Raw genomic sequence first — 25,156 nt, 5'->3', positions numbered from 1 at the left:
AACTGTTTTCAATTAAGCCTTCAGCTCATGGGGGATGAGGTTCAGCCTTTGATCCGTGTCTGCAGCAGGCAAGCGCCTCTGGCTCAATCGGCCCCCACCCTGCCCCCGCTGTATTAGCAGACTAAAACCTGGAGCAAAGGCACACGCCTTGCAAGGGAACAGGAGCCGGGATCTCGAACAAATGTCAACATTTTAGTAAGATGACGTTCAAAGAAGAAAAAGGTGTACGGTACAGCATTTAGGTGTAGAAGTTTCTGGTGATCAGGGAACAATGTACAGATTACCCAAGGGGTGCGAAGTTCGGTTTAAGATCAGGTGGCGTAAGGAATACAGAATCTGCCATAGCCCTGACTGGGGGTAAAAGGTTAACGTACAGACACTGAGTTAGGAGGGTATGTTGTCCATGTGAGGGCTACGTTCAGGTGTGGAGTTTAAGAAGCGGGTACGACAATGAGAATGGATTCACCCGCGTTTGGTGAGTTTTAACATTCAGTGTTTTTTAATCTTTGCCACAATCTAGTTTAAGCAGGGTCGGTATGAACTCTACCCTGCCATCTGTTGGTGATCTGTTGTAAAGGCCTTTTGGGGCTGATGTCATTTGCATGGTTACACCCACCCCAGATTGCATGAGGGGAGTGCTTGTCCAAATGGTCATTTCAGCTGCTGTGGGATCCCCCATCTCTTTGTTATTGGGGCAGGAGTAATCAAGTGTATTTTCCTGTTTAGTTTGGATCAAGGAGAGAGTAACTGTACCTGGCATTTGAGGCCTGAGAGCTTGCCCCTCGCCTGGAAAGGACTCATCATTAAGGGGTATGGGGTCCAACCCCCCCCCCTCCCCAACTGTGTGGGAAATAGGAATAGATGTTTGTTCTTGGTCTGATTGATGTTGTGTCTGGTGTCTAAAGACAGAGATATTTTTGAATATCTTTAGAATTGTTGTTAGTACTGAAGTTTCTCATCTTAAAGTTAGGCTATTAGATTTCTTCTACAGTATATTTTGGTGCTGAAAGGTAAAAGGTTGCTTTGTGTGTGCTGTTATGGAGTGAAATAACAAAGGTTGGTTGCAGAGAGGGTGCATGTGCCACCCCAGCTGTGGTCCCAGAGTCCAGAATTTGCATAAACTCACCCCCTTACCTGTGACTAACAAGCTTGCCCTGCTAACTCTTCCAGCAAAACAGGCCAAAGAAAGTGTATGCAAGCCCTGTACTGCAGCCCCAGTACTATTTTCGGTTCCTTCCCACAGATCTTTCACTCCGCACCAGTCCAGTTCCTTGCTGTTGCTTGTCCAACCACTGCATGCATGTGCTAGACTGGACCCTGAGCTCATTCCTGACTGTTGTGCTCCATACAGCCTGGCCTGTCTGTGTCTCTGTGGTGCAATGGGTCAGCACATTTGGCTCTTAACTGAAAGGATGGTGGTTCAAGCCCACCCAGGGACAGTGATAAGCCTGTGCTACTTCCTTGCTTTCCTGCGGGCAGGGCCGGCTTTAGGCCAATTCAACCAATTCCCCTGAATCGGGCCCAAGCTGGTGCACTGTACTAGGGTGGCCCAACTTCCCCAGGGGGCAATTTAAAGGGCCTGGGGCTCCCAGCAGGGACTGGAGCCTCAGGCTGTTTAAATTGCCACCAGAGCCCCACTGCTGGAGACTTGGGGGCTATTTAAAAAGTCTGGGGCTCCCCTTGCTTCTACCGCCCCGGCCCTTTAAACAGCCCCCGGAGCCCCGCCACTTCCCCAGGGCTCCCGCGGCTATTCAAAGGGCTGGGGCGGTGGAAGCAGGGGAGCCCCAGGCCCTTTAAATAGCCCCCGAGCCCTGGGCTGCTGCTGCTACCTTGGTGGAGGAGGGGGCACTTACCGTACAGGGTAGGCTGTACCCCCTGTACCCGCACCCCTGCCCACAGCCAGCCCCTGCTGCACCCCCTGCCCTGCCTGCACCAGCCCCGCACCCCGTGCCCTGTCTCCAGTCAACCCTTGCCGCACTCCCCTGCCTTAAGCCAGCCAGTCCCACACTCCTCTGTCTCCAGGCCTGCCAACCCCTGCGCACTCCCCTGAGTCCCTGCCTGAAGCCAACCAGCCCACTCCACCCCACATCCCCCTGCCTGCTGCCAGCCCCTGTCAGCAGCCAGTCCCACACACCCTGCCCTGCCTGCAGCCAGCACATTTGCAGCCAGTCCTGCACCCCCTGTCCTGTCTGCAGCCAGCCCCGCACGCCTTGCCCTGCTTGCAGCCAGCCCCGACCTCCAGTCAGCCCCTGCCCTGCCTCCAGCCAGCCCCATGTCCACTGGTGCCCTGCAGTTCCCAGGGCAGTAACCCTGCACACACACTGCAATGAGAGGGGCAGTGAACAGCTGTGACCCACACATGTGCACATCTTAGGGTGACCAGACAGCAAGTGTGAAAAATTGGAACAGGGTGGGGGGTAATAGGATCCTATATAAGCAAAAGACCCCCCAAATCGGGACTGTCCCTATAAAATCGGGACATCTGGTCACCCTAGCACACCCCCAGGGAGTGGCGGGGACCCACACATGTGAAACGGAGCTCATTTCTAGTTCAGGCCCATCTTTTTAAAAAAGAATTTTAGGTAGGGTTAACATACATCCGTATTTTCCTGGACATGTCCAGCTTTTTGGTTCTTAAATAGACCATTTGGGAGAAATTTTTAAAAATATGGATGTATGGTAACCCTATTGGTACAAAAAATACATACTGTGGCACATCCCTTAAATCAGAACTTTTTACAGGGAACCGGCTGCTAAGAAATGAAAGGCTTTTATTTACATGGTTTTTTTTTTAGTCATCCCTGCCGGGGCCCCGCCGAATATGTTCGAATTGGGCCCCGCACTTCCTAAAGCTGGCTCTGCCTGCGGAGAGCCTCAAAGGTCCCATTTTGCTGCCTCTTGGCCTCAGTGCGTTCAGCTAGTGGCCCGAAGACCGGGCTGGATGTCATTCAGAAACCCATCTCCCAGCAGCTGTTCCAGAGGCTCAGGTTTAATCCTCAAGGCCGAGCACAAAAACTTTCAGCCAGGAACATTTCGCTCTCTCCCCGCCTCCGCCCAAGTGGCAAAGGAGAAGCAGACGAGACACGCCGGCTCAAAGACGCCTCCCTCCCACTTCCCTGTAAGCTGTGCAAAGCTCTTGGCCTGCCTCACGCCTTGTCAGGAAAGCGCGGCCATGCTGCTCACGCCTGAGTCACGTCCGCAGCCTGGCCTGCCCTGGCTGACGGTGTGCAGAGCCACGCCAGTCAATGGCAGTTTGAGTCAGGAGCCTAGGCTCTTTCCCCTGACAGCCACACACACAGCACTGCCTGGTGTCCCGAGAGCCTCCTTCCTGTTCTCCCGCAGCACACGCTGCCTGCCAGTGTGGGTGGGAAAAGGGGACCAGGAAGTACTGCAGCCTCATTCCAGGACAGGAGGCCCTCGCCATACCCAGGCCTGCCTCTTGCCTTCAGTCCAGGTAGCCTCATGGCCTAGGCTCTTGGTGCTCTGCTGGTCACTGCCTTGCTGGAAGGCCCTGAGGGAAAAGAAGCAAGCACACATGTAGCAGAGGATGGCTTTGATCCATTAATCTCTGGGTTATGGGCCCAGCACACTTTTGCTGCACCATTCTGCTGGTTTTTCATGACCGCTGCCACCCAGCCATCACTATCTGGATTAGCACCTTATGCGCTCTCACGCTGGCAGGCAGATGCGCAGTCTGCTAGGCAGCTGTCCTGGTCACAGGATATTACAGCTTCTACAGGGTAAAAGGGATCTATTTGGGGTTTGGACCCCATTGGGAGCTGGATAGCTGAGTGCCAGAGACAGGAGCACTTCTTAAACTGTTTTCAGTTAAGCCTTCAGCTTCACCCTCACCTGAAAAGTACTCACCATTAAGGGGTATGGGTTCCAAATGCCAAAAGCATGTGGGAGGTAAGAATGGGTGTTTAGCTGTCTGTGGTTGTTTTAGTTGATTTCCTTTTTGCTGTTCCTGGTGTGTAAAGACAGAGACATTTTTGAATCTCTTAAAATTGCTGTTAGTGCTACAGTCCCTCACCTTAAGCTTATGCTATTAGATCTCTTCTGTGATATATTCTGGTTCTGAAAGGTAAAAGGTCGCTCTGTGTGTGGCATTATGGAGTGAGGTAGCAAATGTTGGTTGCAGAAATGGGGCATGTGCCACAACAGTCCTGCCCCCCAGCTGCATTCCCTGAGTCCAACCTGCAAAATTTCCATGCAGTCAGAGTGGAAAAGAGCATTTTACCTAACTGTGAAGTTGCTTACAACTTTCAGTGTGTAAGTGAGATCAGAACCCCCCACTCTAAGTACATCTAAAATTTATACTTAACTATTAGTGATCTTAGGTCTGTAGCATAGAACTGAATTTGTAATACAATTACAAAGAGCTTTATTTTTAAACTAGAAAAGAAAAAAAGCCATAAAATCTGCAGTTAGAAACTTCAAAAAAGACCCATAGTACTAAATTTAAATATTCATTTTCAACCTTTTTTATTTCACTATGCTTTGGAACCCATGTCCCTTGCCTAATGAGATATATGTAGGTTCGGGTGACTCCCAAAAGCATGAACTGCTAAGGACCGTTCTACTGTCCTTGATTCATATCACCAGGATAACTACACTTTATTACTCCTGCCCTAATAAGAAAGAGATTGGGGATCTCACAGCAGCCGAAATGACCATTTGGACAAGCACCCCCATCATGCAATGCGGGGTGGGTGTGACCATGCACATCAGCAACAAAAGACTTTTACAACACATCACCAACAGATATCAGGGTAGAGTTCATTCTGACCCTGCTTACATCCTCCCCACAACCAAGAATTGGTGCTCCTGGTAAATCACACTCCCTATTATACCAAATCATTGGTATTGAATGCTGAAGTCACAGCTAGCAAAAGTAGCCACCCATCTCTGCCCTGCAGCATCCAGCTTAGCCCTTGTTAACACATAAGTCAGTGGATTGTTCTCTGTCCATACCTGAAACTGAGCACCACACAAGTAGTCTCCAAAGTTCTCAGTGATGGCCCATTTCAAGCCCAAGAACTGCAGCTGGTGGATGGGATAGCAAGTTTCGCTATCAGACAGTCCTCAGCTGGCAAAGGCTACAGATTTACATTTGCCTTCCACTTCCTGGTACGAGACTGCTCCCAAACCCTCCAAACTGGCATCAGCATGCAGGATAAATGGCTTGTTTGGGTCAGCAGAGACTAGGACTGGCACATGAATCAGGCAAATAATGATTTCCCGTAAAGCTCTGTCACATCTCTCATCCCGCCATGTCCCAAATGGAGAGGAGAGGAGCCCCTCCCCTGTCCCAGCCCAAGAACACCAGATCTGTGGAGGCAAGATGTCTGTAGCCCAAACCAGCTGGAGCTGCTGGGGAGAGGAGTTCTCCCCTCAGCCCAGGCCCACTGGAGTTGCTATTGCAGTGGGGGAGAGATGTCTTTCATCTAGTTCTTAGATGCCCTGATAAGAGGGGGGTTGAGTTTTTTCTTCCCACCTACAGCTCAAACTTCTTTTTCCCCCACCACTTTCTGCTCTAGCCTGATCTTCCTCTTTCACCTCAATTCTCTTTTTCCTGGTCTTGTTCCAGAGCCCTGACAGCCCAATTCTCTGCCCTAACCCCGTCCCCTCTACTGCACCCTGAACCTCTCATTCTAACCCCACCCTAGAGCCTGCACTCCCAGGGCCAGTGCCCTCATCCACCTGCACTCCAACTCTCTGTCCCATGTACCCTGATTTAGGGTGTACTAATAATATTAATTTGGATAATATGATGAAAATTTAATTTATTAGCTTACATTTTATTTAATTTAATTGAGTTACAAAGTTACAGTTGCTTTACTGCTATTCAATAGATACATAGGGCATTATATGCAACAAAGTTTTGGTTAATGTCTCTTACCACACTTCCTTGATAACCTGGTGGTAAGAGACACAGAACCAGCCTTGCAGTTCAGGTTTCTCAATTCTTGAGTGAAAGATGCAGCGCTTAGAAAAAGCTACTGTTACTTAGGGTTTACTTGACTAAGTTAAACTTAAAATCAAAACCTAATAAACAAAGAATAAAAACTTACGGAAATGGAGCTTAGCCTAGTTCCCTTGAAACTTAAAGTTTAAGAACAAGTACAGCCTACTGCTAGTACATAGAGAGAGAGTGGAGGAAGTAAGTCAGAATGATAGAGTGAAGTGCTCTAGTGAGGTGGGTTACCTCTTTTATAGGGCACAAGCACCGGAAATCCTTCCTCCTATGTCCAAATTTCATTCCTCACCCACAAAACGTTAGGGTACGCTTACTTCACAGGCTAGTATGTTTGTGCATGTTGATGACATGTACATATGCACATAAGTTCCCTTGTGTTGTACCTGTTAAGTCTGTGGGTAGAATACTGAAAAAAAAAACCCTATGCCATTCTCCATTGTCGATTGGTCTAAGTAAAGGTCTTAGACAGGCGTGAGTACTTATCTATTTAAGTAACAAGATACAGGTCAACTTTGCTTTCTTAGTAAAAGGTCACAATATAGATATGCTAACCTTGCCTTAGCTTAACATACAGGATATGGCCTGTAGGGTCTCGTAAGTCATGTGCCCCAGCCTCCTAATCATTTCTATTGCCCGCCGCTGGACCCTCTCCAAATTGTCCACATCCCTTCGCATGTGGGACCCAACCCCAAAAGTACCCACATTTCACCCCAATGGCCCCCAAATGCCAGATTTTAATATGTACATAGGGTGCTCCCATGGTCATGTCACTCCCGAGCTCTCCAGTGGAGCCTGCTGGTGGAGAACAAGGTCAAAATCAGCCAGGACGTCGCTCAGTCAATTCCCTGTGCTCCCAGCAGGTGGTATCGGAAAGCTCCAAGATGGCTCACTTCCCTTTCTCTCATCAGCTTCAGGCCCCAGGGTTACAAATGCCCAAACTAGTTGGGATTCTCCCCTGGGCTCAGGGTGTGGGGCTGCTCTGAGGGGATGGACTTGCACACTTGGGATATTAGTGCAAAGATACAATTTCAATTTCTCTTAGAGAAATTTGAGGGCAATTTATATTTGGTAAAAATCTTATTTCGTGAAAGGAAAGCTGCAGTGATAGCCTGGTTACTGGGGTGCAAAACACTTTCCTCCTGCAAGAAACAAGAAGTTAGAATTAGACATTTACATCATTTGTTCCAATGTTGGCACAGGTTTAATTTTGCTTCTGTGCAGGTTTGTTTCAGGCGGTGACTGTTTTGGTTTATTGGGTTGTTTTGGTTTTTTAAGTTGGAATGGAGATTTTAATTGACATTTGCTGGATTCGAATGGCTGACCTGCAACACCAGTTTTGACATACTTCTGCATATTTTATACAGATTTGGCCAGTATTCAAGGATTCAATTCCTTTATAGGAGGTTTTAGAGTTCAGGCTTATTTATTTGATGTTATTTTATCATCCTGCTGTAGCACACCTTTTTGATAAAACCTTGAAATTATTAATTTATGGCATTTGTTAGTTTTTATTTTTAAAAACAAAGTTTTTCTTAATGTTTGGGTTTTAAATTAAGCATTGTTTTTGGTTTCAAATTTTCATTTAGGTTTTGGTTGTTGATGGGATCTTTAAGAACTTTGGATTTAATACTAAAATTTGGACAGATTTAGCTTATTGAAAGTAAACTGTTCACTATTTTATTTTAATAAAGGTTGTATTGCTGTAAACCCTGGCCAGTGGGAGAGGAGATGAGCCTGGCCTTTAACTGAGAAGGAGCAGAGGCATGGGAGAGGCCAGGTGATGGGGGGCACAGCCCCCCAATTTTTTTTGTCTACCCACCTCAGTCTCCCACCAAACGAAAAGAGTCTGATGCCACTCCTGCTGGTCACTGGGTGTCACTGCTGCTCCATGGGAAACATGCTCTGTGCATTACCCAGCTTGGTGAGAAATACACTCTGTGCCTTACCGTGACTGGTCCGTGGGTGTCACTGCTCCTAGAAGGCAGACACACGCTGTGCATTACACCACCTGACCGCTGGGTGTCATTGCTCTATCAATGGAAACGCTTTCTGTGCATTACCCTGAATGACCACGAGGTGTCACTGCTGCTCCAAGGGAAACATGCTCTGTGTGTTACCCTGATTGGCCACTGGCTGTCACTGCTGCGCCAAGGAAAACACCTTCTGTGCATTACTCTGACTGCCCACTGGGTGTCACTGCTGCGCCAAGGGAGACATAAGAGCGGCCAGACTGGTTCAGACGCAAAGTCCACCTAGCCCAGTATTCTCCTGTCTTCTGACAGTGGCCAGTGCCAGGTGCCCCAGAGGGAATGAACAGAGCAGGGAATCATCAAGTGATCCATCCCCTGCCGCCCATTCCCAGCTTCTGGCAAACAGGCTACAGGCACCATCCCTGCCCACCCTGGCTAATAGCCCTTGATGGACCTATCCACCATAATCTTATCTAGTTCTTTTTTGAACGCTGTTATAGTCTTGGCCTTCACAACATCCTCTGGCAAGGAGTTCCACAGGTTAACTGTGCAACTGCCCTGAGCTTACCCCCTTCCCCTCGCCAGGTTGTATATGGAAAAGAGGATGAGGATGAGGAGAGCCATGATGTGTCTGTCACTGGCTGATGCCTCAGTTTCCTCTAGGCAGCAGTGCTGCAGGCTCCTTTGGTCAGTTCCCATGCAACTGTGTCTGGGGAAGGGGGAGTAGATACTCATGCTCCCCAGCCCCATTCCCCTCCACCAGCAGCTGGGAAATCCAGGCCAAATTTAACCCTGGTAGCTGGGCCGGGATTAGCCTGGGCCGGGGTTGGGCTGGGAAGGAATTGCGGTGGGGAAACAGACGCACCTGCTGTGAGGGAAGATCCTTCCATTCCCTGCCAACCTCCCTCACTCCTTGCAGCATGGCACCCCCTAGAACTTCCTTCTCTGTCATGGAGGCTGTCTGCTGCCTGCTTCTCCCTTAGCATCATCTCTCCGCACCCTGGGGCACTGGCGTCGCCCATCCTGTGCAAACAGGCAGGTCCCTGGTCTGCCCTGTGGTGCTGCCCTGCAATTTGGGGAGGCAGCTATTGGATGGAGTCATATCGAAATATGGGGGTGAGCAAGGCTGGGGATCAAGACTCTTGGGTTCTCCCCCCAACTCTGGGAGGAAAGTGGAGGTTAGGGGGTAGAGTCGGAGAGGGGCAGGGCTGGGATCCAGGGCTCCTGCTTTTTCTCCACTTCCTGCAGCTGCTTCGGCCTTTCAGTGCGTTTCCTGTTGCAAATTCATTTGCTGACTTGTGCAACCCACCCCAGAGGTGGCTGCATCTCAGTGTTGGGTGAGGCATCCTTGGCTACATCACCCCCTAACCGTGTCTCTCTCCCCACTGCAGGTGACCCTGCAGCACTTGGCAAACATCCGCAAGATCGTGGGGGGTGCTTTGAGCATTGGGCAGGCAGGGGCCAGGTGCCCAGCCCGCCTCCCCCCCAAGAATGGGACCCAGCACCCCCTACTTTTTACAGGGATTAACAAGGGGCAAAGGGGAGCAAATCAGAGAAGAGGGTGGCCAGGGTCTGAGCAGGGGGTGGAAATGGGTTGGTCGGGGGGGGTTAAGCAGCTGGAGGCAGAGTTAGGAGAGGGGCTGAAGGGCAAAATCAGGGACGAGGGAAGGAGCCGGAGTTAAGCCCAGGGAGAGATGCTGCCAGAGGGTCAAACCCCGGCACAGGCAGGGGCAGAGAGGTAACAGTTACCCCGGGGGGCTGAGACTCCAGTGTTTGCAAACATGGGGCAGGGAGCAGAGGGACTTTTTTATTTCCCCTCCCACAGCCAGCACCTCTCAGCATGGGCTTCCCAGGGCTGGGCTCTTAAAGGCACAGGCATCCCACTGCCTAGACCCTGCAGCTCCTCTCTGATGTAACCTACTGAGGTGCTGCAGTAGGAGACTCAATTCAGTGAAACTGGGCATTCCCTATACGCCCCACAGCCAGGGAGCTGTGCACCCCCTCCCTCGAATTTCCCCAACACCCCGCCCCCCAGTTGTCAACTAGTTACATGCAGCTCTGCCAATGTTGTCATTGGTTGCAAATTTGAATGGAAATTGAAACGTTAACACACACTTTAAAAGCAGGTACAACGTATGAAAAATACTTGTACTTGAGAAAGTTAAATAGGTTTGGAAAGTCTGGACAAAGCCAGGTTTCCTCACGCAGCTGTTGTGTTTGCTGACAATGTCGGGGCATTGGCTTCAGCAATGTTGACCAACCTAAGGGCTGGTCTACACTACGGGGGAAAATCAATCTCAGATACGCAACTTCAGCTACGTGAATAACGTAGCTGAAGTTGAAGTATCTAAGATCGAATTACTCACCGTCCTCACGGCGCAGGATCGATGTCCATGGCTCCCCCTGTCGATTCCGCAACTCCATTCGGGTTGGTGGAGTTACGGAATCGATATAAGAGTTTTTGGGGATCGATATATCGCGTCTAGATGAGACGCGATATATCGATCCCCGAGCAATCGATTGCTACCCGCCGATACGGCGGGTAGTGAAGATGTACCCTTAGAATTTCAAATGATGATTTGTAAGCGAGGTGTGAATGAGCTCTCCCCTGACAGCTAGTGATGAGCAGGGTTGGAGGAGGCTTTGGGACCAGACTGTATTTCCATGAACTCACCTACTCTGCCGAGGTATCCAGTAGACAGAGCTGGGCTGCCTCTGCTCTAGGTGCCCGGAGGAGGGAAGGTGTGTGGGGCTCCAGCCTGGGGCTCTTCCTCCGTCCTGCCAAGCCCTGACTATTAATCCCAGCCCTGGCACTCCTTTCTTCAAGCGCCATGTGGGCCAGAGGAAAAGTGTGGCAGGAAGCACAGGGGCCAAACTTGTGGGCACCAGCTGAAGCAGCGAGAATCCCAACCACCATGTCAAACTGCAGGAATCAGCAACTAGGGTGGCAAGTTTTAGAGCCCCAACCCATTGTGGCCATCACGACCAAAGACCTGGCTCCCGTGGGTGAGTCACCCAGCAGGAGGGAAAAGACTCACTCTTGTACAACTAGAGACAGGGAAGTTGAGGACTGTGAGCTCCAGGGCTTTACCACAAGCCAACACCAGGTCCCACTGAGAGTTGAACTCAGATTGCAGGATTCAGTGTCCCAAGTGTTGCCCATTACACCATGGAAACAGCTTGTGCTGCCTTCTCTGGCCATCAGTGACCCTCACGGGGCTGGCTTGTGTAAGGGACTGTTGACCCTTTACTAAAACTTAGTGTGTGTGGTGGTGGGGGGGGTGGGGGGTTCGGTTGGCTAGTTCCTAGCACCAATAGAGGTGGAAAGGGTCAGTGGGAAATCAGGCCCCTGAGACTGACAGTCCCCAGGGGCAATGGGGAGAGGCCAAAGCTCCAAGTTAGCTGGACTGACAGGCTGGGCAGTGTAATGAGGGAGTCACCAGGCCAGGGGGTCCCATCCAGTGCCAGCTTTAGGTCAATTCCCCCGATTCCCCCAAACTGGACCCCGCACCTAAGAGGGCCCCATGCCTGCACCTATAAGGGCCCCACGCCTTAAAGAAGAGAGCCTAACTTTTTAATTTTTACTCATCTGGCGGCAGCTTGAGTCTTCAGTGGCACTTCAGCTGTGGGTCCTTCACTCACTCCAGGTCTTCAGTGGCATTTCGGTGGCGGGTCCTTCAGTGCCATGGAAGACTTGGAGCGAGTGAAGGACCCACTGCCGAAGTGCCGCTGAAGACCTGGACCACTGCCAGGTATTCGAATTGGATCCTGCAGTTCCTATAGCTGGCCGTGGTCCCATCCTCCATGGGAGCGGGAACTGCCTGGGCCAGAGCAGAGTTGAGCTAAGCAGAGAGCAGGAGCCCGAGAAGAGCGGGGAGCAGAGTTGTGCAGGTGTAGTGCCAGAAACTGCTCCCTGTGGGATTTTGTTACTGATACCTGAGGTTGTTCTTATTTGCTGATTTTTCCTAATTTGCTAAAACTTGACAGTGGTTTCTCTAGCAAAGGCCAGTCCCTGGCCCCTTGGTCCAGACATCCTCATTCACATCAGGCTTCAAATTGAGAATCATTTCCCATTCCCGCTCTGTGGGAGGAGAGACTTTTAAACGCGCTCTCTGTGCGACTGCACATGGCTAAGCAAGGAGAACAAACCCCCAATCCCCCCTGTGCTTTGGGGGCCAGGTTTGCTGTGGTCTGTAGTTCAGATGCCTTCACGTCTGGGCACTGGGATTATTTACCAGTTTCTGTGACATTGGGGCATAACTGTGCTCACAGCCAAATTAATGTGCTTAGTGTGGCCGTGTGCCCTCAACTTTACACAATCTGTTTCCAAAAATTGGTTTCTGTAAAATCGGAATAATCCCCTAGTGTAGACATACTGTATGTGCCTGAGCATCCACAGTGCAAACTGGAGCCAGATCTAGTTTCACTCTGTCTACACTTCAAACACTGCTGTGGCACTGCTATAGCACTCTGGAGTAGACAGTGACTGGAGGGGTTTTCCCATCCCTGTAATAGCTACATGGACAGAACAATTCTTCCTTTTATTTAGCACTATCTAATCAGGGCTTAGGTCACCTTAACTCTATGGGTTTGGGGGGTGGGCTTCACACCCTGAGAAATGTCGCTCTTCCAGTTCAGTGCCCAGCGTACAGCAGCCCTTAGATTCCTCTTGCTATTTCAATGCAGGCACTGACCTGTGAGAGGAAAACATCAGCTCACAAACACTGAGACTGAATTCCCCACATTTAATCTCTCTGCACTTTCCAGAAAGTCACAAAATTCAATTCATTCTTGCTAGGACAGAGAAAAAAATAAGTGACACTAAGTTTTTGGCTTGATTATGTAACCCTTCTGCCTCTCTGAGTTGGCAGCAACAAGGGCCGGGTTCAGTATCCAGGGGTTCCGTTTCATAACACAATGCATAACTGGCTCGAGCCCCCACCCAGTGACCTGGGACACTCACATACCACACCCCCCTGGGCGCCTCTAGGAGGCAATACTTCCCCTCTCGCAAGCACGGAGTCTGAGTGTAGCAAAATCTTTTTAATAAAGGAAGGAATCAATGCGGCATCCCATTGGAGAAACACCACAAACAGGGTTATAACACAAACCATAAACAAAAACCCACCTCCAAGTACGTTTGGCACTGTCCTTTTTCGCCTTAGGGGTTTAAGTCCAATCACCCCAAAGTCCAACAACCCAAAAGTCTCTGGTCAATGCCACCCCAGAGTTCGAGAGTTTATCTGTAGAGGTCCCTCCCCCCAGCCTGGGTAGAAAGGGGCACCTTACGTGGTCCGGGGCCAACTGCCCTGCCTCTCCGTGGGTTCTGCTTCCGCCTTCTCCACGAACTGCTCCGCTTTACCAGCTGCTCCACTCTGCTCCTCCAGCCGTCCTCAGAAACTGCTCCGCTCCACCAACTGCTCTGCTCCATGAGCTGCTCTAGTTCTCCCTGCAAACTGCTCGGCTCCGCTCGCTCTCTGGGCCGCTCCACCCATCCCACAGCTACTCCGCTCTGCCAGCCGCTCCGCTGCCACCAGCTGTCCCATGATCTGCTCCAGCCGTCCCCACAACTGCTCCACTCCACCAGCTGCTCGGTTCCAAAGTATAGCTTCAGGCTCCCCTACTAGCTAGCACAGTACTCAGTGCTCTCAGCTCAGTAATTGCAGCTCTTTAGTGATTTCAACTCTCAGTGATCTCAGCTCTTAGTAGGGGAACCTCAGTGCTAGTGCACCATTAGCCAAAAGTGAGTTCAGCTCCATAATCGGTATTTAGATTCTTGAGGGAATAAAAAAATCAATTCTGACATTCCACAGTGAAGAGAGTGGAAATGGTACTGCTGGCTCCACAAGAAGACTGCACCATCACACACACATACCTCTCCCCAGCTTCTCACAATTCACTGGGTTTTGGAACCCATGTCCCTTGTCTAGCAAGTACCACCCAACTGAGGGTGAGTCATTTGTCACCAAGCAGTCCCACAGCTCGGTAGTCTGGGATAGGGTAGGCGTGCCTATGCAAATACACTCTCTGAAATTCTTTCCACCAGATGTCAGGGTAGAGCTTATCCTGACTCTGCTTACAATTAAATAAAATTAAGTGTTTAATTAATATAGTAAAAATATATCCTGACTCCTCTAAATAACACCACAACGTGAAATAAGAACAGAGAAAAATCTTGTCAGTGAAGACAAGTGAAGTTTCGCAAATGATCTTCCCATTATTAATTTCCATGCTGCCCCCATTGGAGGTCTGGACACCTCCACTGTCACTGCTCTGCATTCACCTTCCCCTAGAATTGTTCTTGGACATTCCCAAATATGAAAAATTGTGCACTTCAGAATGCGAATAGTGACCCCGTCTCCTTCCTGCACCTGCTCTACATTGCTCCACAGCAGCTTCTTCCCCTGCAGAGTCACCCCAGCACGGCAGTGCAGCCGCCCAGGGGTCAGCAGGGGCCCCTGGCAAGGACAGTGGGTGCAGCTAACAGCCCAGTCTGCCTGGCAGTGAGTCAGCTGTAAAAAAGCAAAACCCCCTCCCAGAAGTACAGAGACTGAATTCCCCAACTTTAACATCATGACCCCCTCTAGAAAGCCACACGTGTCAGTTGTATTTTCACAGGGAGATACAAAAATCAGGTGACACAAATTTTTAAGTTGAGTAAATAAAGTTGAGGAGATAGTTATTAACCTCACAGAAATATACTAAAGATCCCTCAACATAACACCTGAAGGGGAAATATGAACAGAGACAAACCTTGTCAGCAAAGGCTCATTTCCCAAACAAGCCTCAAAATGTTACGAATTCCCACCCCTCCTCCACAGGAGCTCTGTGCAGTGTCACTGTTCTGTAGGCAGCTTCCCATTCAATGCTGTTGTGGGCCTTTCCCAGGCCTGGAAATGTATCAACGACAGAATTTGAAGAGCAAACCTGGCTCCCCGCACCAGGTGGGATTTGAGTGTTTGGCCCCTGTCACTTAGTCTTTGTCAATAGTACAGACGCCAGGGGAGGGATCTTGGCACAGGGGCTGGTAGGGGAGAAATGATTGTAGATTCTGACCTGTGCTCTGGAGAGAAGGTAATAGTTGAGGGGGCATTTTTGTCTCCTCCCCTGCCTCAGTGTCCCCTGGGCCGGATTCTACATTCCACAGGACAAATGAGGGGGTGACATCACTTGGTGAATAAAAGCTAGTGCTCCATGGGAGGTTTGAATTCACAACCTCAGTATAGCTCCTCTCAGCACTGCCCTATAAGTACTGTGCACTAGCCAGTTGTGCCACTGGAGCACCTGTTAGCTGTTATTCTCCAAGACCCCTAGGTTGATAAGGGCGAGGAGTGACCCCAAAACATTCTCAGTGGAGCTGAGAGCCGGTAGCGACAAGTGTTGTACTCGGTGAGGTGGATTCTTCTTAAGGGTTCCAGGCCCCATTTGACCCTTTTGTTCTTCCCTGTGTAATAACAGAGCTGGTTAAGACTCACTGCAGAGTCTTGCTGCAGACCAACAGATCTGAAATCACTGATCACCAGGTCTAAGCATTAGTCCTGCTTTGGGACAGCGTCTCTCATCCAACAAACTGCCCAGTCTGCACTAGCAGTGAGGCTCCCTCACTAACAGCTGAAATCAGGGAGAGCTGTGTGAAGTGCAGGGCCCCAGGGGTGCTTGAACAGGGGGGAACAACACCCCAGGACTTTTCAAAATGGGAGGGCTCTGCCTTGCCCCTTTGTAATGACCGTAAGGGCGAGTGAGCGTGGGGAGGGAGCGGAGAACAGTGAGCGGGAGGCGGGGCCTTGGGGGGAAGAGGCAGCATAGCAGCGGGACCTTGGGGAGAAGGGGGGGCAGGGGCGTGGCCTCGAGTGGCAGGGAGGGGGCTACTGTTTGGGCTCTGGTGACTGCTACTTTTAGGCAGGGCTGCCCAAAGGGGGACAAGTGGGGCAATTTGCCCCAGGCCCTGGGCCCTGCAGGCGCCCCACAAGCCCTGGCCGAGAATCCCTTCCCTGGCTAGAGGCTCCTTTTTACATTTTACTGGCCCAGCAGCAGTCTGGCTCTTCGGCGGCACTTTGGCAGCGGGCCCTTCACTCACTCTGGGTCTTCGGATGCACTTCGGCGGCGGGTCCTTCAGCGCTGCCCAAGACGCAGTGTGAGTGAAGGACCCGCTGCCACTGAAGACTCAAAGCGCCTCCCAGTAAGTACAAGCGCCGCAGTCGGTGGCGCCTTTTTTATGTCTGCTCCTCCGCTTTGCCCCAGCAGGCCCCCGAATCCTCTGGGCGGCCCTGCTTTTAGGGAGCCTGTTCCACTCCTGGTGGGACCACAAGATATCCCAGAGCAGAGAGGGGCTAGCAGAGCGGTGCCAGGGTGGAATGGCAAGTGGCCGGCAATGTGGCCAGACAGCGGAGGGAGAAAGGGGCTTTCCCCCCGGGAGGTGAGAGGTGAACTCTGGGTTTTCACTGACCCAGGACAGCAGCTGTGGGTGAGGTGCAGTGAAGGGAGGGACACATCCAAAGAGCTTTTGGTGTCTGGATTTAAGAGCCCGAGGCAAAAGACCACTGCCCAGCGCACTGTGGGTGGGTGTTTTGCTCATAGTGTTGTGTTATGAATCCTGATTGTGGTGTTTTCCCAAGTTAATACAAGGTGATTTTCCTCCTTTTTCTTAGTTTTTTTTCTATACTCAGTGGTTGTGAGTGGGGAGAGTATCACCTCTTCGAGGCACCCAGTGGCCAGGGTTAGTTCCCCCCGATTGCTGGGTGGGGGCTTAAGCAGATTGTGCACCCAAACAGGGAATTGTAACTTCAACCTTCATAGTAAGAGCCAGAGGTGCAACCTGACTCTGCTTGGGGCGGAAAAATACATAACGCCGCCCCTGGTCAGGGAATTGCCCACATTGAGCACAAGGTGAGAGCTGTGTGATCTGAACTGTCCATTGGCACCACCGTGCACTGGGCTGTCGACGTGCTCTCCTTCACATAAATCCAGTCAATGCGACTCCTGGCCTGTCCCTGCAGAAAGATGTACCCCCTCTGCGGCTCTAAGCTGACCTCACTACAGACCTGTGCCATGTAATGCTCATTGTAAAAATGTTTCCTCTGACAGTTGGGAAAACACCAACAACAAACAGTCCAGAGGAAGGGAACCAGTTCCTTCCATTTCTTAATTGGGGACCATACACACTAATATAGCCCTAACCAGTGCCACAGAGCACAAAGCCCACCAGTAACGTCCTCCCTGGTCAGAGCTCCAGCACCTTCTGTACTTGCACTGCGAATGTGAAGAAGAAGACTCCAACCCCATCATTCTTCCCTGGCCTGGAAGACCAAAGAGACAGGCCCTTCTTCCAATCACCCTCTGCCTATCAATCTACCCTAAACTCATGAATGTGTATTTCCTGAACACCCACCATGCCCAAGTCCAACTGCTCCACGGCACTGAACATCAAACACCTCTTCCTGGGCCCCCAAATCCCTGCCATCTTCCACATGGCCACTTTTACAGATGCCCCTTCCCTGGTACTACCCTTGCTCAGCAGCCCAGTGGCACCATTCCTGAGGGTCACCCTACCTCACTGGCTTCCTGCCATGTTGGGAAAGACAGCTCTCATCCTAAAAGTTCAGGTGGGCCAACCAGATGCAGAAGCCCACATTATCTTTTCCTACTGCAGAGCTCAAGGTCAGAGATTCACCCTGGGTGCAGAAACTATTGTGCACCCAGAGAGCAAGCCATCACTGCGCAAAGAGGGATGAAAGGGCCTACCAAAGCCTGAGATTGAACGAGGAACCTTTAGATTTTCAATCTAATGCTCTCCCAACTAAGCTACTTTACAAGCTGTTTAGCAGTGTTTTGGCCTGCTGCTTCTCTGTCTGGATGGTTTTGCAGCAGTTGCATGCAAAAAGAACGTCATTGGGAGTGGCCCATGAAGACACTTTTGCCTGCCTTGCTCAGCTTGACTTACTTTCTCATTCCGTTCCTGCCTGAGTTCCCGGGTTGACCTGGTGGCAGAAGGCGACTGGGAGCCAGTGGCGCGGGGAGAAAATGAGCTGGACCCTGAGCTAGACTAGACCCTGGCAGTGAGAGTCTGGTCACCATTTGCCGCCCCACCCTGTTGTCCTGGATTCCCCTACTGGGTGTCATTTAAGGAGGGAAGTGGGGCTTCTGCTTCCCCTCCCTGATTTTCACACGGCAAAGGAGTGCAAACAGGAAAACGAACGGCTGCTCCACACCCCCACTGGAGGAACCCGACGCCCTTAGCTGTGGTGAGTAAGAAGTGACTGTTGGCTGACAGAGCCTGTCCCCGAGGAGCTGGAACAGCAGCTGCCGCCTCCCCCTCAGCTCCAGGCTGTGGGAAATGCTCATTGCCTGGCTGCATGGGCGGATGCTGCTCCGTGCTCTGGAGAGCGTCTGTATTGATCTGTCAACCCCCGGTCTTCACTGAGCCAGTCTGGTAAGGTCCCAAGTGCCCCCTTCGGCCTTCGGCTTTAATTTGCACCTGGATGCATTTAACCATAAGTTGCCATGGTGGTATTCCAACGATGTTTTTTTTTCCAGTCATGTCTCCACATGTGGACTGCAGAGGGCGGGTAGTGTAGAACCATTGTGGCAGCTCTGCACTGCATGGGAAATTCCGCAGTAGACAAATACATTATCTGAGCTGCAGAAGAGGATGGCAACAAAGGAAAATCGGACCCAGAATTGTTACACTGGTGTAAAAGAAGAGTAAGTGAGAAGAAGAACAGTTTTCCTCAAACAGTTCAGAATGGAATGACTGTGTCTTTTGGCTAAATTATCTACAGGATGCTAATGAGTATCAGCTTGTGTGGGGTGTAGAGGAGCCTGGTAGCCATTACAAACGTATTTAAAGTGACAAAGAGTCCTGCAGCACCTTATAGACTAACAGAAGTATTGGAGCATAAGCTTTCGTGGGTGAATATCCACTTCGTCAGATGCATGGGAGTCTAATGTAATATAATCGCTACTGTAATATAGAAAGTTTTCCTCCATTTAAAGTGTATATATTCCCAATAAGCATATGATGATGGTTATAAAAATCCCCTTCTGTCTCTGGCCTTTAATCTTTTTTCTCCAGATGTGGTAAAGTTTAAGGGTGAGACTTTCAAAAGCATTTGATATTGGCCTAACTGCTCCCACAAAATTGTATGGGAGTTGTACCAATAACGTCAGTGGGAGCAGCGTTCAGCCAATACTGAGCAGTTTTGAAAATCCCACCCTAAACTATTAACACTAAAATTTGGATTAAACTATTAATAAATAAAACAAAACCCTAGACTCCAGTTGATGAGAGTTAGTTTCTGACTAAAGCCTTTCAAGTAGTAGTTTTATTTGGAAAAGGTAAATGACCACTTAAAACCATATTTAGGGCCTGCATGTCCTTCCAATAAGCAGTGAAGTTTAAAACTTCAATGATTACATTCTTTGAAGGAATGTGTGGTATAATTTTTGCCATTTGTATCAACCTGTCTTGTAAAACATTAGGGACAGTAAAAAAGGGGTAGTATCTGAATCCAGTTTAGTTTTAAGGCTGCTGTTTGATTTGACTTCTAGTTAGGCCCATGGTTGAAAGTCACTGGCACTGAAATCTTGCAAGCTGTTTTCACAAGTTTTTAGGACAAAATGATGCAAGGATGGAGTCACTGATTTTCTGAGACTTCTACCATCTTTAACTATTGTGATCAGCTGTTCTTGAGAGAGAGGGTCCTTACTGTTTGAGATCCAAATCCGTACCTAAACTGTAGGGGTGGGGCTTCAAGGAATTGGATTTGAGGTTCTGGTTATGGCCTGCCTCTCTAAAATATTTAACTTCTAAGCAATATCTTACTTTGTCACCAATACTAGGCACCAATATGATATAATCTCTACTGTAATATAGAAAGTTTCCCTCCATTTAAAATGTGTTGCTACTTACAGTGATAAAAGATGATCCTTAGTTTTACTATATATATATATAGAGAGAGAAAGAAAAATCAAACTGAAGTGCTCATACAACATTAGTTTATTCCAGTTTGTTAAATATGCAAATATAATAATTGTTATAGCTGTAATAATTATGCTTTTCCAGTTAGCTGAGGCCTTTATTGCTTTACTTGGGATGAATTTGGGAGCTGTGAATGTTACCCTGATTTGGTCCATATATAGCCAGCCTCAGGGATATTTCTGTTTTAACCTTATTCTAACACCTAACACTTAATTTGGATTAGATGGGAAGTGTGTTGTGTAGTTTTAGGAAGCAAGACACGGTAACTTATGACAAGAGTTCCAGAGCTGTTTGTTGGAACCAGCTCTTCAGTATCACATACTGAGGACCTGATTCTTTGCTATCTTATATCAGTGTTGGCTCCATTGGCTTCAGTTCAGCAAGAGGAGAACTGGGTCCTGGAACTTTAAGCATTCTCTTATACTTGGCGGCTGTGGTCACAGAAATGTACTTTATAACAGTTTTTACTTGAGAATATGTTACTGAGAGATGAAAACCCAGATCCTCTGCTATGGAATGGTGCAGCTCTTGTGGAGCAGGGGCAAGTGAGGATGTGCAAAGATCTGCTCCCCCAATGCTGGTCTGGCTGTATGGTGGTCTGGCCCCTTGGTGTAGCTTAAGTCAGCCTCGAAGGATCAGCTAGGTGTAGAGAAGCCTCAGCCAAACCTGTATCCCAACAGCAGGGAGGGGAAGGAGAGTGAAGGAGCCACTCCCTTGGCTCTACACCAGCAGAGAGTTCCCATATACAAGGCTGTACCTCTCTTGGTCAGCTCTGCTAGACTTAGGGCCAAAATCTGCCTGCGGTGAAGTGAATATTGCACACTGGAGGATCTGATACAAATAGTCCTGTAGAAAAACATAGACCATTTCAGCCCAAATGCTGCTGAGTTCTTTACTTCAGAAATACAAAGGGAGGAAGCATCCCCAAAGTCTGAAGAAAGTGATATGTCACACTAGATTGATCAGCCTTTCCCATTTCAAGAGCCACTGTCTACGTGCCAGAATAAACACATTCCTCTCTTGGAACATGGTTCTAGAGGAAAGACAAATGTAACACGCTGTGAACCAAATCGTACTCTGCCCCAATGAACACATTAGTTTAACTGGAAAAATCATTAGTGACTAAGGGGATGAGATGCAACTGTCTGTGCTGCTGCCTGACTGGCTGGCTCCTTATATAGGACCCCTAATCAGGTAAGCCCCGCCCCCTAATCAGGGCTCCGCTGCTCTCCCAGCACACTGCCCCTAGCAGCCTACACACACACACACACTACACAATACAATCCACAAACTACACACTACAAAAACCTGCTCCTGCAACAGAACTCCCACTGAAACTCCCCTGTTGCTAGTTCCTGTGCTGCTGCAGATCAAGTAGAGTTCAACATGGAGGAGCTTTGGTTCACTAAGGCTTAGATTTCTGCCTAGTGACAGCAACACTGGGGAGCGGCTGTTCCTGCGGGGGTGGGGCGCTGCCTTCCCTCTCCAACTCTGCGAGTGGAATGGGGAGCGGCTGTTTCTGCAGGGGCGGGGCGCTGCCTTCCCTCACCAGGTCTGCGAGGGGAATGGGGAGTGGCCGTTCCTGCGGGGGTGGGGGGCTGCCTTCCCTCCCCAACTCTGTGAGGGGACTTTGAAGTGGCTGTATCTGTGGGGGCGGGGCGCTGCCTTCCCTCCCCAGGTCTGCGAGGGGACTAGGAAGCGGCCTTTCCTGCGGGGGCGAGGCTCTGGGTTCCCTCCCTATCTCTGTGAGGGTACTGGGGAGCGGCCGTTCCTGCGGGGGCGGGGTGCTGCCTTCCTTCCCCAGCTCTGCGATGGGACTGGGGAGCGGCCGTTCCTGCGGGGGCGGGGCGCTTCCTTCCCTCCACAGTTCTGCGAGGGGACTGGGCAGCGGCCGCTCCTGCGGGGGCGGGGCGCTGCCTTCCTTCCCCAGCTCTGCGATGGGACTGGGGAGCGGCCGTTCCTGCGGGGGCGGGGCGCTGCCTTCCCTCCCCAGTTCTGCGAGGGGACTGGGGAGCTGCCGTTGAAGCGGGAAGGGGACTTCAGGGGATCCTATGCTGGATCCAAGCACCCTGAAACTCCAGGATGACTTGATTGAGGGGTCCTGACTGCACTGAAAGCTCTGCTGTAACCTGCATTCCTGTTGTCCAATAAACCTTCTGTTTTACTGGCTGGCTGAGAGTCACTGTGGGTCCCAGGAAGAGGGGTGCAGGATCAGACCCCCCTCACACTCCGTGACAGTTCCCTCCCCAGTTCTGCAAGGAGACTGGGGAGCGGCCGTTCCAGCAGATGTGGGGCGCTCTATTCCCTCCCCAGCTATGCAAGGGGACTGAGAAGCGGTCGTTTCTGCGAGGGTGGGGCGCTGGTTTCCCTTCTCACCTCTGCCAAGAGACTGTGAAGTGGCCGTTCCAGCGGGGGCAGGGCGCTGGGGTCCCTTCCCACCTCTGCCAGGGGACTGGGGAGCGGCCGTTCAAGCTGGGGCAGGGCTCTGCCTCCCCTCCCCAGCTCTGCGAGGGGACTGGCCGTTCCTGCGGGTGTGGGGCGCTGGGTTCCCCTCCCAGCTCTGCCAGGGGATTGGGGAGCGGCCGCTCAAGCAGGGGCGGGGTGCTGCCTTCCCGACCCAGCTCTACGAGAGGACTGGGGAGCGGATGTTCCTAACGGGGCGGGGCACTGGCTTCCCTCCTGAGCTCTGCGAGGGGACTGGGGAGCGGCCATTCCAGCGGGGGCGGGGTGCTGCCTTCCATCCCCGGCTCTGCGATAGGACTGGGGACCTGCGGGAAGGAACCAGACACAGACAGCTTGTTTGCTCAGGAAGGCGCCCCGTCAGCCGGCGTGGCAGCCCTTTTATTCCTTCTGATTACATTGTCAGCATAATTTACAGCCTCTCACCCGCTGCATGCACGCGTGACGTGCTATGTTTTTCATTCTACTCAGGCATGTTGTGCTGTACTTGCCCATTCTTATGGTCACGGGGGGTAACGGGGGGTCGCAGGGATTAATTATCTGGTGGTTTGCCAGCCAGGATCAATCCCTACAGGGAGCTGTCGTTCCTGTGGGGGCGGGGCACTGCCTTCCCTCCCCAGGTCTGCAAGGTGACTGCGGAGCGGCTGTTCCTGCTGGGGTGGGGTGCTGCTTTCCCTCTCCGTCTCTGCTAAGAGCCTGGGAAGCGGCCGTTCCAGCTGTGGTGGGGTGCTGGGTTCCCCCCCCCCAGCTCTGGCAGGGGTGGTGGTTCCAGCGGGGGCGGCGCGCTGCGTACTCTCTCCAGCTCTGGCAGGGGACTGGGGAGTGACTGCTCCAGCAGGGTTGGGGGGCTGGGTTCCCTCCCCAGCTCTAGTAGGGGCCTCGGGAGTGGCAGTTCGAGCGGGGCAGGGGCCTTGGCTTCCCTCCCCAGCTCTGGGACGGGAGAGGTGAGTGGCGGTTCCAGCGGGGGCGGTGTGAGGGTGCTGCCCGTGGGAGCCAGCTGAGGTCACTCATTCAGGGTGAACTGCAAACAAAACAGGGCAGACAAACCCCAAATGCTGGTGGTTATTTCAGTACTTAGATTTACCAAGCCAGCACAAAACAGCTTCTATAGTATCTCACTTGTCACTTAGAAGTCCAAACAACACAGTTCCCTTAAAGTGCCCAGCCTCAGGCCTCCGTCCAGTCACACCTGTCAGATATGATGATTCCTGAAAATCTTACTTCATCATAGAAAAGAAAAGATTCTTCCAATCCCAAAGGATCAGCCACATACCCAGGTCCAATTACAACTTAGATCTTACCCAAAATACACGCTTACAGCCAATTCTGATTAACTAAGTTAAAATGTATTAGAAAAAAAAAGAGAGAGAGTGTTAGTTAAAAGATCCATATACATACAGACCTGAAGTCAATTCTTGAGGTTCAGATATAGAGCAGAGGAGAGCTTGTAGTTGCAAAAAGTCCTCTTAGAAATAGTCCATAGGTTATAGTCCAGTTTCCAGATTCAGGGTAGCTCCAGTCAATGACTGGGGATCTCAATCCTTGTGGTTTAAAGTTTCCCCCTCTTGAAACCCAAAGCAGATCTGAGATGAAGAAGGATCGTATCCCAGGCTTCTTATACATTTCCAGCAGCCTTTCGGCCTGAGCAAACAATAAGCTTAACTCCTCCCAAACATCCTGGCAATTAGCATAGAGTAATTTATCCATTAAACAGTTCAGATACAGGTTACTATAACCTTCAAAGAGACATACAGACAATAATACTATTTCACTCAAGTATCATTTTAAATGCTAATATTCCCTTTTTTGATCTTTGAATTAAAACTATACCAATAGACAAGACCTGTTTGCTTACATCACAAGCCCTGAGCAAACATCTCCCCTTCTACCTCTAACAATGCAGACTTGCATTTCAAAGCTCTGTTCATTTCCATATCTTGCTAACCAGTCCTTAAGGTTCACCCATGGGTCAGGTCATTCCGTGAGGTGAGTTAATTAACTCTTTCTGGCCCTGTCCCCTTTCAATGAGATATTATATTATACTCATAACATCACAAGTGGGGCGCTGGCTTCCCTCCCCAGCTCTGGGAGGAGTCTGGGGAATGGCGGTTCCAGAGGGAGCAGGGCACCGGCTTCCCTTCTCAGTTCTGGGAGGGGCCTGGGGTGTGGTGGCTCCAGAGGGGGCGGGATGCTGGCTCCCCTCCCCAGCTCTGGAAGGGGCCTGGACAGTGGCAGTTCGAGCGGTGGCGGGATGCTGGCTTCCCTCCCCAGCTCTGGGAGGGGCCTGGGAATTGGCGGCTCCAGCGGGGGCGGGGCATTGCCTTCCCCAGCTCTGGGTGGGGAGTGGGGAGCGGTGGTTCCAGCGGGGGTGAGGCGCCGGCTCCCCTCCCCAGCTCTGGAAGGGGCCTGGACAGTGGCGGTTTGAGCTGTGGCGGGATGCTGGCTTCTCTCGCCAGCTCTGGGAGGGGAATGGGCAACGGCAGTTGCAGCGGGGGCGGGGAGCTGTCTTCCCTCCCCAGCTCTGCGAGGGGACAGGGCGGCAGCCATTGGGGTTGGGGCAGGGCGCTGCCTCCCATCCCCAGCTCTGCGAGCGGACTGGGGAGCAGCCGTTCCTGACGGAGCGGGGTGCTGGGTTCCTTACCAAGCTCTGCGAGGGGACTGGGGACCGTCCGTTCCAGTGGGGGCGGGGAGCTGGGTTCCCTTCCTGGCTCTGCAAGGGAACTGGGCAGCGGCCGTTCGAGCGGGGGCAGGGCGCTGGGTTCCCTCCCC

General features: G+C 51.1%; 1 non-coding gene across 1 annotated transcript; it reads left to right on the top strand.

Annotated features, from left to right (window-relative positions):
* Nucleotides 1–1,365: 1,365 nt before the first annotated feature.
* Nucleotides 1,366–1,439, top strand: TRNAK-CUU (transfer RNA lysine (anticodon CUU)). The gene has a single exon. It is a non-coding gene; the product is annotated as a tRNA-Lys (tRNA).
* The last annotated feature ends 23,717 nt before the right edge of the window (nucleotides 1,440–25,156 follow it).

Source organism: Gopherus flavomarginatus, chromosome 7, assembly GCF_025201925.1.
Source record: "Gopherus flavomarginatus isolate rGopFla2 chromosome 7, rGopFla2.mat.asm, whole genome shotgun sequence".
Taxonomy (NCBI): Eukaryota; Metazoa; Chordata; order Testudines; family Testudinidae; genus Gopherus; species Gopherus flavomarginatus.
The sequence above is the reverse complement of the archived record's forward strand: the minus strand, read 5'-3'. Positions and strand labels throughout refer to the sequence as shown.